The following is a 12,054-nucleotide window of genomic DNA, read 5'->3' as shown; positions in this document are numbered from 1 at the left end:
AGAATTTAAAGAAAGAAACCAGAAAAACAATCCATTTTACAATGGCTTTTTTAAAAAATCTTAGACTAAACCTAACTAACGAAATCAAAGACTACTTCAACAAAAAGTTTAAAACACTGGAAAAAGAAACTGAAGAAGTAGAAGACAGAAGACCTCCCATGATTATGGGTTGAAGGAATTAGCATTGTAGAGGTGATTATGCTACTCAAAGCAATGTAGATATTCACAATAAATTTCCCACGAAAATCCCAGGCCATTCCTTGCAGAAACCAGAAAAGTTCTTAAAACCAATATGAAAGCACAGAAGAGCACAGAAACTAAAGCAACCCTGAACGAAAAGAATAATATTGGAGGCTTCACCTTACTAATTTCAAGTTATACTACAGAGCTACAGAATTAAAAAGTGTGGTATTGGCTAGCATGTGTACCAATAGACATATACAGACACGAACAGACACACACACACCACAACAAAACCTAGACACACAGATCAATGGAATGTAGCTCAGGATTCAGATATAACCCAGAGAACTACAGCCACCTGAGTTTTGATAAACACACCAACATAGTGCTGAAAAAACTAAACATCAGAAGAATCAAACTGGATCTCAGAACCCACCCTAAACAAGAGCCAACTATCAGTGGAACATAGACCATATGCAGGACCTGAACTCTGAATTCCTGGAGGAAAAAGTGGGGACAATACCTCAAGATAACAAGTACCAAACAAGAACTTCCTGAATTAGAGCAGAGCTACTTCATAAACAATTCCACCAATAAACAAGTGGATTCTGGTGAAATTAAGAAGCTGTACAACAGAACAAATAATAGGGTGTGAGAAAACAGCCTCTTGAGTAGGGGAGTCCTCTCTAGCCACAATCTGACAGGCTGGAACTTGGACATACAAACAGCTCAAAATCCTAAACAAGAAATCAAACAACCCAGTCAGTAAATGGGCTGATGAAAAGAACAGACAATTAAAAGATTAAGTTCAAATGATCAATAAATACTGAAAAGTATTTAGTGATCAGAGAAGATGTAAATTAAAACCAGATTGATAGCCCATCTTACCCCTAACCAGCAGAGCAGTCATTAAGAAAACAAGAGCTAAAGAGATGGCTCATCAGTTAAGAGCACAGACCACTCTTCCAGAGGTCTCAAGTTCAATTCCTAGCAACCACACAGTGGCTCACAGCCATCAGTAATGGGATCTGATGCCTTGTTCTGGTGTGTCTGAAGACAGCCACACTGCACTCACTTATGTAAAATAAATAAATCTTTAAAAATGTAAATAAAGTATGTTTTAAAGAAAGAAAACAAGAGTTGAGGCATGATGGCACTAAAACACTTAATCCCAGTACCAGAAGGCAGATGCTGGTAAACGTCCATGCGTTCAAGGCCAGCCTGCTCTGCATAGTGAGTTCTAGGACATCCATAACTTAATAGAGAAACCCTGTCTCAAACAAACAAACAAAAACAAACAAACAAACAAACAACAAACGCATGGATGGATATGGGCAAAAGGAAACCTTTATATCCTGCTGGTGGGAATATAAACTAGCCCAGCTACAAGGGAAATCGGTGTGGAGTTCCTCATAAAACTGTAGGTAGATTTACCGTACGGCCTATTGCTACCACTCCCAAAGGACTCAAGGCAACCATTACAGAGACACTGGCACGTCAACGTCTACTACATCACAACTCATAATAGCTAAGCTGTGGAACCGTCACAGAGAATGAATGAAGAAAATGTGGGATAAATACACAAGGAAAAAGTTCTCAGCAATAAGGAAGGATGAAGTCATGTCATTGTCAGGCAAATGGGCTCAGAAGAGATAACAGAATGAAGTAAATTAATTAAGCCAGCCTGCGAGATAAATACCATGTTTACTCTTTGTGGCTCCTACATTTTATATAAACACATAAAATTGCGTGTGTCCAAATGACATAAACTATGGCCAAGGGGAAGAGGGAAGAAGTGAAAAGGGAAGGTACAGAGGTTAGGAGGAGGTGTGGCCAAAGTACATTGTACATAATATTCACCCAGTCCCATGAATAATACCAACACACACACACACACACACACACACACACACACACACACACACACACGAAACAAAGGAGCAGATTAGTTGAAGAAAAAGAAATAAAACAAGGGACTTAAATTGAACTTTGAAAGTCAGGGTTTATCTCAGGGAAAGATGAGACTTAAATTGAACCTTGAGTGACAGGATTTATCTCAGCAAAGGTGAGAGAGAAAAGTCTTCCAGGATAGGAAATGAAAGGAGAACCCTGGTTCTTCAAAGAATTTCCAGCAGGACTATGGAGCATGTGAGGTTGCCAGAGAGAACAGATTACAAAATACTTGACTACCAGGCTGAAGGACAAAACAACACAAAACACTAAAGGCTAAAAACACATTCATTTTCTTTTTAACCTAACCACCAACCCTTAGATGGCAGGAACTTTGTGGCCCATGGTTCGCACAGTGAAAATCATAGAGTCTGTGCTTTCTAGTCCAGTAATGAGAGACAACAGAGATTCTCCATGGGTCCCAATACACTGCTTCAAATGCTAAAACACAAAATGCACAAGCACAGGAGAGGAAGTCCCTGTGAGGGAGCTCCTTCAGGCAGCTGAAAGAGATACAGCCATTCAGGAGAGAGGAAGGATTCTGATCTGGGGGCCTGAGACCAGCAGGGACTAGAATCACAGCTGTCGAAACTCTGGGAACAGTTTAACTTATCAGTCTTAGTCTCTTCAGCTGCCAAAGAGCAAGGGGGCATTGTGTCTTGGTAGTTGTGAGAGTGAAAAAGTGCACACTGGGCCTTAGCACAGCACTGGGTGCCTGTAGGAACCTGTGGGCATTATTTATGCTGAGAGCAGTGACGGGCCTCTGTGGGGGTGAAGCAGGGAGTAGAATGCCCACATCTGGATTTTACAAACATCCTATCATCTGAATTTATATTTTAATGTAGGAGCTTTTCACAGAGTATGATGTAAAAGATGTGACAGTAAGCTTTAGGACAAAGGACACTTTGCAAACTGTATCTGATGCAGCCATTGTTAATACCTGGAGCCTGATTCATCTTGTAACACCGTATGTCTCACCTCCCTCCACTTCCATTTCACACACTGTCCTCACACCTGACTTGTAGGATTTATTACAGGGCTTACAGGTAATCCTATTTTCATCTTTTTCACAGATCTCTCCTCCACAAGATTACAGACAGCTGAGAAGGGATCACACCGTTCTCATAATGTTCTTTACTCTGTCACTTGGCAATTCACAGTAGCAGTAGGTGACTTAAATTTATATGATAAATTTATAAAATTTAATATGATCAGAGATTAATTTTAGAAAAGAGCATGGTGAAGTCATAAATGCCTCTTTAACCCTCCTTGTCCTCTCAGTAAAAGGAGGATAAAAATATCAACCCCAAGGGGGCCAGTCAGTGATGACACATGGCCTTAATCCTGGAATTCAGGAGGCAGAGGCAGGTGGATCTCTGTGAGTTCAAGGCCAGCCTGGTCTACAAAAATCTCCAATTCAGCCAGGGCTACAAAGAGAAACCCTGTCTTGAAAAAAAACAAAACAAGGCAAGACAAAGAAATCCAAAAACCGAACCAAACCAACCCAAGAAAGCAAACCAACCTGAGCCAACTCCTCCCAGAGGATTTTACGACTGCAGTGGAACTGTGCATGAAAAGCACCAATCATTTTCATTTGAAAACAAAATACGAACATTTAGTGGAGGTGGAGGTGCTGTTTTATTCCATAATACTCTTCTTTTTTTGCAATTATTCTAAAAGTATGGGTCTCAGGTAAATGTTCTAGAACTGTTTGCCATCCCCCACCTAGACTAGGCTGGCACTTTACCCATGATGCTCACAGATTACGCTGTGTCAGCATCCTAGACCACTGCCTAGAAAAGGGTGGGAATGGGGCTCTGGCTCTGAGAAAACACCCTTGAATTCCAGACTGGAGTAATAAGGCTTATCTCTAGGCACCGGTCATATTTGCAAGTAACATCACAAATCTGAAAGGGATTAAAGTCTTTACCGTGTCTCTCCATTCTGTTAAGAAGGTAACAGGAACAAACTAATTTCATTTCTTCAAAATAGAGAATAGCTCTATCCTTAACAAGGAACCAGGTACGGGGGTCAGCATGTTTGCTTCATGCAGAGAAACAAATGTCAATTAAAGAGAAATTATATTTCAGGCCTTTTAGACTATATTAATCACCAGATTGATATATGTGTTTTAGATGGCTGACAGTCTATGGGTAGCTTATCTAAGAATAATTTAGAATAGAAGTTTGAGGCTGGTTCCAGAATCTTATCATCTTCTTTCAAATAAACATCCCATCGTCAAACACGCCCAGTGGGAAGGACAAGTAGCATGAAAAGGCTTTTAAACAAAACATATGTTTTCCATTTCTCCAATAAAAAAATTTCATAGATGCTCAAGAGAATTAAATGTGCCACTGAAGCTGTGTATTTATTTGTTAAGAAGAAATACAATGTAGGGATAAAAGGGATTCCAGAAGTTTCTGTGACATAGAAGTAAATTTTACTGATCTCTTCCTCAACCATAGCCCCTAGGCCAGATGGCAATGACATTATTTGTGTAGGAATAGGCAGGGGTAGCAATAACCACTCTACTTCAGTTCCTGGAGCTCAGAAAGCATTTCCTCAAGGAAGTAACATTACAAATAGGAGCACCCAGATTACTCAGCAAACTAAGGACCAAAGATTATAGAATACACATTTTTAAGGAAAAATCATTCCTACTTTATAACCCAGGATGCCAGCAACACATCTCACTGGAATCCACACAGATTCAAGATTCTACTCATCCCCTTAGCAGGGACCTGCAACTCTACCATTTGCCTCCTCCTGGCAACAATATTATGGCCAGGGGTCTCTGAAGGTCTTAAGTAATATATTACACACTGCTGGCCATGGGGTCAATGGGGTCCCATTTCTTCATGGCAACAGCAAGAGGGAAGACAGGGAAGATGAGGTCTAACCATCATGGTCAGTCATGACTACATGGCCATTTGACCGCTGTCTCCAGTAGAATCACACCTCTGTCACAACGACCATAACTTTGGCTGTCAGTAAACTGGCAATAAAATGATTTTTAAAATCTTTTTATAGAAATAAAAGACTTTTAAGAGTTGACATTGAAAGAAATTATTTGTTTGAAGTTTTATAGAAGACTTTTCTTCAATAAAAAATTGTTATACCGTTGAGGTAATTCATAAAGTAAAAGTCAGTTTTTAAAAAGACTGTCCAATTTGAGTGGCTTAGAGGTTGCTTTTGAAAACTAGCATAATGAATTCTTTCAGCCAGATTTACACAAAGAGTTCCCATCCCAATATGTTCAAAAAGGAATGAGTTTGGTCAATATAATTATGGTAAAAATATAGGGCCAAGAAAACACACACACACACACACACACACACACACACACAGAGAGAGAGAGAGAGAGAGAGAGAGAGAGAGAGAGAGAGAGAGAGAAACATTGAAAAATAAAAGCATAACTTCAGGTATAGTAGAATAACCTATTCATATAGCACTATGGTAGGTGTAGACTGATAGCATACTTAGAATGGATCCTTAATAAATAATTATTCAATAAAAGACTGATTCTTACCATGGCTATGCTTATAACTGACACACAGAAGTGAGGGGGTTAACGGAAGTACATCTCTCACAGAAAACACAGGCATTTTGTTTAAGCCCTCTTGTTATATTTATAATTTAGCCAGAATACAGATATCAAGATTTAAACTACATTTTTCTATAGCCATGAACTTACTACCAAATTTTTAACTGATTCCACTAAATACTGTATAATCTTAAAAAAAAAAGAAAGAAAACAGTTTGTGTACTTTTAGCACATTCCACATGTCATTAAAAATTGCTTAGCTGCTTCTTGTGCTTTAAGGTTCTGATGATTGAGAACTATCACATGCTATCAATAAAAATAAATGACTACCTTCAGTAAAAGTGTATTGCTTAACATGCTAATGAAAGAAGTTTGAATATATAATCCTAGCAGAACCCTGTAGAATGTCAGTGAGGTGTCAAGCGCTCTCATTCACTGAAAACAGAACTATAGACTTTCTGGAAAGCAAAGATTTAAGTGTAGAGAGTTCAATCCTTTTCAGAGTTAGCAATGGAAAGCAGGAATAATATGTGCAGCTAAATAAATTATGGTATATCCTTATGAAAGAAACATTAGCATCATATACCCATATGATGGGAAAACATAACTTAAAATATAACATAGAGAAACAGAACAAATGTCTACATTTGTCAGGTTTTATCTGTGAGTTTGTGATCTTCACATGAAATACATTTTAGAATCAGATGTGAAGAAATAACACCAAATTATTACAAGGATTTATTTGTAGGTAACAAAATTAGGACCTAAAAGATAATCTCCCCCTTATAAATGGCTAGATCTTTCTTTGACAAATATTTATCTAATACACTCTTCTAATTATAAAGCTTTAAACCCAAGTCGTCTAAGGGATGTTTGCAGCACCCCTAATTCTGGAGCTCATGGATGATCGCAGGGAATGACCACACTGATCTTAGGTCTATCAGTCAGAAGTGGCTCTCCTCTCACGGAAACTGATCATCAAAGCACCTGTCACAGCACTTGCTCTGCACCTGGGCAAGATTTTACACCTTTAATAGGGAGCATCAGTGTAAGAAAATAGTAAAATGTCTTTTTTCAAGTATGAAAATAAAGTCTTGTGATTAAATTTCCTTAACAATGGTGGCTTTCAGGCACAGCTGTCCATTAACACAGTATGACATCATTGGGAAAAGAACCCAGAAGAAGCTTTACAGTAGGAGTCTTCAGGAGCAAACATGCTCACCAAGAACAGTGAACTTTTTCAGAGTCATAGAGAGTATGGTTAACACTATATCCACTCTGGACTTCTGTGGTTAGTATAGGGAATGTGTGTTTGGCTGTGTGTGAGCAACCTCATTTGTCTTGGGCCCTATCAAAGGTGCTCAGCTGAACACATGGAGTGTAGACAGTGCCCAACTGAGGAGGGAAAGCTTCTCACACTGGAAGGAACAACCACGAGTCCAGACTTGTCATTCACTTTCCCTTGGCATGGTTAAGCCACAAATCAGGCTCGTCCAGGCAGCAACAGTTCCTCTTTCTAGTTCTCATTTGTCTCCCCCTCAAAGCCACAGTAGGCCTCCCTCTAGCCACAGATGACTCATGGGATTCCCAGCTTCCTTCTTAGTCTCCAGTTTGCTCTGCATCCCAGGTCAAAATACTTTCATGCATTTCTTCAGTCATTCAAAGTTGGAGTCTCCTGTTTTCTAATTAAAGATATTCCCTGGATCATTCTCTCTTCAAAAACAAACCAAGAACAAATGGCAAGAATGGCATCTATGCCACCTAATTTCCCTTTTCACGTCTCTTGAATGTGAATTTTCTAACACACTGAATTCTTCCACCTCTGCTGTTATTTCGTTTCATCCCACCTCATCCTAAAATGCAGCAGAGCCACGTGTGAGCAACATTTTAATCTCATTCATGCTTCCGAACTTGGACACGCCCTCAACTCTACCATCAGGTTACCTGTAGCCCAGCCACCCCTACACTTCACTGAACCAAAGCAGAAAGCTATGTAGACAACATACAACTGGCTCTGCAGGCTTAATTCCTCTGCGGCTAAGACAGAGAGGCATACAGACACACGGATACATACTATTTAGAGATACAAAGTAGCAACTAGGAGTGTAACATCTATAGTTAAAAACAACTTCAAGGCTTGGGTTCCACATTTTAAATATTTATTTTGGTTTTCTCCTGTTTGCCTTTGTACCAACAAACCAAGATCATTGACCATTTGTCATGGCAAAGGACATGGGGAGTTTCCAAAAGTTACCCAATGAATTGAGACTATGCTGTTTTATAAAATAATAAACACCTTTCAAATATAGAGACCAAAGCAGCTACAAAGAAAGGGCAGTGAATCATTTTTGTCTAAATACTGGGTAACATGCTATTCAGGAATCTAGAAATCTATTAAGATAAACAAATGCTGTATTCACCCACTGAAGGTCAGAGCAGTGAACGCAACTAACTCTGGGAAGCTAAACATGGAGGATTGCAAAAACCCAGAGGCAATGTCCCAAGTGGAAGCACTAAGGTGTGTTTACTGCCCCAAATTCACATTGATCCATTGAAACCTAAAAGTACTGTGCCCTAGGAAATGCTGTGGGAGTTCCACTTAAAGAGAAAAACTTTAACCCAACTGTTCTTAACCAGGGTAGTTCTTTGCAGTTGATCATCCCCAAATCAGGCAGATTTCTACCGACTGAAATATATGAAAACCTTAAATGGAATGTTACATGATACCTAAACTGTCAGAAAACCTTCTCTACAAAGGAACTTTACAAGGACCTCTTCTGCCACATTGCATTATAATAGCATTGCATTCTAATGGACCAAGACAATTCGGATTCTCTTCACATATGAAGTGGTGTGTTTTCTTGTATCTTAAGTCTGAATGTACTTTGCTTTGAGTTTCTAATTCTGAGCAGAAAAATGTATTGACTTTTTAAAATTCTACACATTAATTTTGGTTATGTTTACACAGAAATAGAAAGACTTGTGGAACTGTACTTAGTGTTACTAAATACATGTGTACATCAGACTAAACTTAATGATAATGTGCTGCTCCTGAAATGACACAACATAAACCTGAAGTCATCTATAATGCTATATTTTCCTGAGATGACACAGCAAGTAAGCTAATTCCTATCAACTTACTCTACCAAGAAAAAAAAATGTCTCCCTGCTTGCAGTTATAAGCAAGACCAGACAGAAAAAAATGAATTCTGGCATCCCAGCCTAGACTTAGTGGAAAGCCTGTGCACTAAAGTATTCTTGCAGGAAACCCAGCAAGCTGTAGATTATGTCACAGTTATGGCCAGAAAAGGGAACAGTAGGTCATCTGACTCTGCACCTACCCCTGACCCCCTCTTACTTTCCAAATAAAAAACAAAAACAAAACAACAACAACAAAAATAAAACAAAACCCCACTGTATATTGTGGTTAGACACCCCCAGTTTTCTCTTCAGTAAATATTTTCCTTTCTTCTTTTCCATTTTTAGTTTATATAATAAAAGAACATATACTTTTCCAATTTTTTAACCTAAATCTAACTTTCTAAAGTCAAAAGAAAAATTATCCCTGTATCTCTAGCCCTCCCACTTTCTTAAGGTAACTACAGTCAACAGAATACAAGGACCTAGATATGTGTCCATCCTGGTGTTTAAGTAAATGTATATAAGTCTGGTCTGCAGCCTTTTCACTTAATGTCCTTTGAGTTTTCTTAAGCCAGCTAGCACACACGGGCATTGCACTTCATTATTTCTCTGCAGTGAGAACTCGAAAGGTTTACAAAAGACCAGAAGTAATCATAAGAACCTATTGGTCTAACACTCAATTCATATTTTACATTTCCTGTAAGTTCAAAATGGTAAAAATATTAAACATTCACTAATTTATATACATCATCAATATATATAGATCATTCTGCATGGTAAATGCTACCATGTGTAATACATACACGTTGACTTTCAAAGGCAAGAAGCAAAGGAAAGCTTCAGTGTAGGTGGAATAGGTCCCCGTCTGGGAGGAATGCCATCTGGAAGTTCCCTGTGCTTTGTCTGGGGCCAGAGGGGCAGGTCAGTTCTAACTCCACCTCTTATTGAATGTGTGGTTGGTCGAAGCTGCATAACTTCTCTGAGCTTCTTTTTCATGGTGCATAAAATTAGACATTGGTACAGAGATTTGGAAACTAACTTCAGAATGGTGCCTTTAAAAACATAAGAATTCCAAAAATGCCATATTACTATACGATAATGCAGAAGTTATATATGATATGCTATGTATACAAACATGTGTAAACATATATGTACATGTATGTATATATGATGAATAGAATTGGTGATTCAATACCCAGACCACCAAACATGTGCTGTTTTGTTTTTTTAGTCTGCCTTCTTGTTTTATATTTACCTTGAGAAAGAGACAGCCTGGGAAACAAGCTACTGTAAAATATTTAATAGTTTTGATTCATTCTTAAAATTAGACCCTTTTTTTCTTTCCAGGTGTGGTTAGCACTCAGCTCACTAACAATGTTCTCAACCTTTTCCTAAGCAATCTTTTTAAATGTTGTGAATTTTTACTCACACCCAGTGAAAAGGCCCATTCACCCTTATTCATCACCAATTAAATGAAAAAATCTTCCACCTATGCTAATGACAAGCACTGGGTGTCAAGAGTCAGGCTTCTCAATGCGAAGGATTCTATCCTCCTCCTTTTCTTCATAGACCATCAATAATGCATACACCCTTAGCTGGCTAGTGCCTGGGCTCAACGAAGCGATGCTCTCAAGGACCTACCAAATAGCTTATAGCGCGCTGCTGCTAACACACCAACTGTATGCCGCTTACTTTCAACACAATTAATGTCACACAATATCGTGAACTTCCAGAAAGGTTGAAGATTTGACTTACTATCCGCCCATCTCTTTACTATGTGTGAGAAAACTGCAGCCTGGGATGATGTAACAACAAACCAAGGACACAAAACTATTTAGGCACAGACTGGGAGTTGAAACTTCAACTCCACAAGGCTATTTCTACGATGGATTGACAGGTATCATACATCCCAGAGGGTGTAGGAGTGCTTATTAATTTTTTTTTTGATGAAAGGAAATGTTTGTGGTTTCGCAGGCATAGGAGAAGCAAAATGCACAGCGAGCCAGGCTTAAGGATGATATTCCACCTGCAAGACCACGTGGGGAGGGGCAAAGAGAGGAGGAGGGGCTACATCTGAAATCTTCAGGTACCTGGTAGTCTCCGTGAAGCAAGGGACCCATCCCTGAGTTGAAGCTCAGTGCTCAGCCCACGCGTGCCGTGAGACATTTCTCTAAGGAGGTAGCAGCCGGGGAAAGAGGTGTACCACTCCCCGTGTTTGTTTCCGTGGGAGGCTGACAATGTCAGTTTCCTCCTGCTACACAGGGGGTCACATCCCAGGCATGGGCCCTGGGGACACCCTAGCCTCCCCCTTTGTCCCAGGGATGTTTACCTCCAAAGCGACGGTGGGATCGGATTCAGACCGGCGCCCGCGGGGCCCACCCGCGCCCCCACCACCACCTTCTGCAGCAGCTGCGGGCGGCGGCCGAGGGCTCCCGGGCAGCGCCTTTGTTTTCCCCGACTCCAATTACGTTTACGGAAGTGCTGCGGGCACGGGGAACGCCGCTGCCCTGCACCCCGAGATGACAGGCGGCGCCCGGGAGGGCGAGATAGGCGCTGAGGCTCCGGGCCCGGGCGGCGTCCACCCCGCGGCAGGTGCACGGAAGAGGATCCGGGGGCCTCCGGCCCACTCACCTAGCGGCGCTCAGCTGCGGGGAGCGCGGGGAGCCCTGTCCCCGGGGTGCGGAGCGGCTGCTCGGGGCGCCGGGGTGGCGGCGGGCGGGTCAGAACGCTGCATGTCGGTTGGGTCGCTTGCTCCTCTCCTGGGGTTGCGGCGGGCGCGGCGGCTGGATGCAAGTCGGGTGGGGCGAGCGACCGCGGTGACAGTCGCCGCGCGACCTTCGGTTCTCACCTCCTTACCGCTTTAGTCCCAGGCCTGGCTTCGCCGCCTCCCTCGCTCCGGACCGGCTGGACCCGTTTCAGGGCTGAGCTGGAGGACCGGGCGCCAGGTGCAGCGCTCCGCCTCCTGCGGCGGCGGATGCGTCCGCCGCCTCCTCCCGGCCTCCCGCCCTCTGGGGCCGCCCCGGGGGACCCGGGATCCAGCCGGGCTGGAGTGGCAAATCCTGAAGAGTGAAGAGGTGGGCGATGTCCCATCCCAGTTCCACTACACCCCATTGAGCTCTGGCTGAGAATTGCTTTACTCCCTAATCACTGCAGGCCTGAGATAGACTCAGGGTGTCAGAGGGAACTTGAGGCCCAAAGTAAATGGCAACCTGGTCTAGAAGTGGTGACAGCCATCA

At 41.6% G+C, this 12,054-nt stretch overlaps 1 protein-coding gene across 4 annotated transcripts in view; it reads right to left on the bottom strand.

Annotated features, from left to right (window-relative positions):
• Mfsd6 (major facilitator superfamily domain containing 6) overlaps positions 1-11,753 on the bottom strand; it is an 85,095-nt gene extending 73,342 nt beyond the window's left edge. For 2 of the 4 annotated variants that reach the window (NM_001432456.1, NM_001106911.2), the window contains 1 exon segment: positions 11,450-11,753. The gene's annotated coding sequence lies outside the window, so the exon portion shown is untranslated. 4 annotated transcript variants of the gene reach the window in all.
• Between the last annotated feature and the right edge of the window lie 301 nt (positions 11,754-12,054).

Source organism: Rattus norvegicus, chromosome 9 (genome assembly GCF_021556685.1).
Source record: "Rattus norvegicus strain SHRSP/BbbUtx chromosome 9, alternate assembly SHRSP_T2T, whole genome shotgun sequence".
Classification (NCBI taxonomy): domain Eukaryota; kingdom Metazoa; phylum Chordata; class Mammalia; order Rodentia; family Muridae; genus Rattus; species Rattus norvegicus.
Note: the sequence above shows the minus strand (reverse complement) of the source record. Positions and strands in the feature narration are given on the sequence as shown.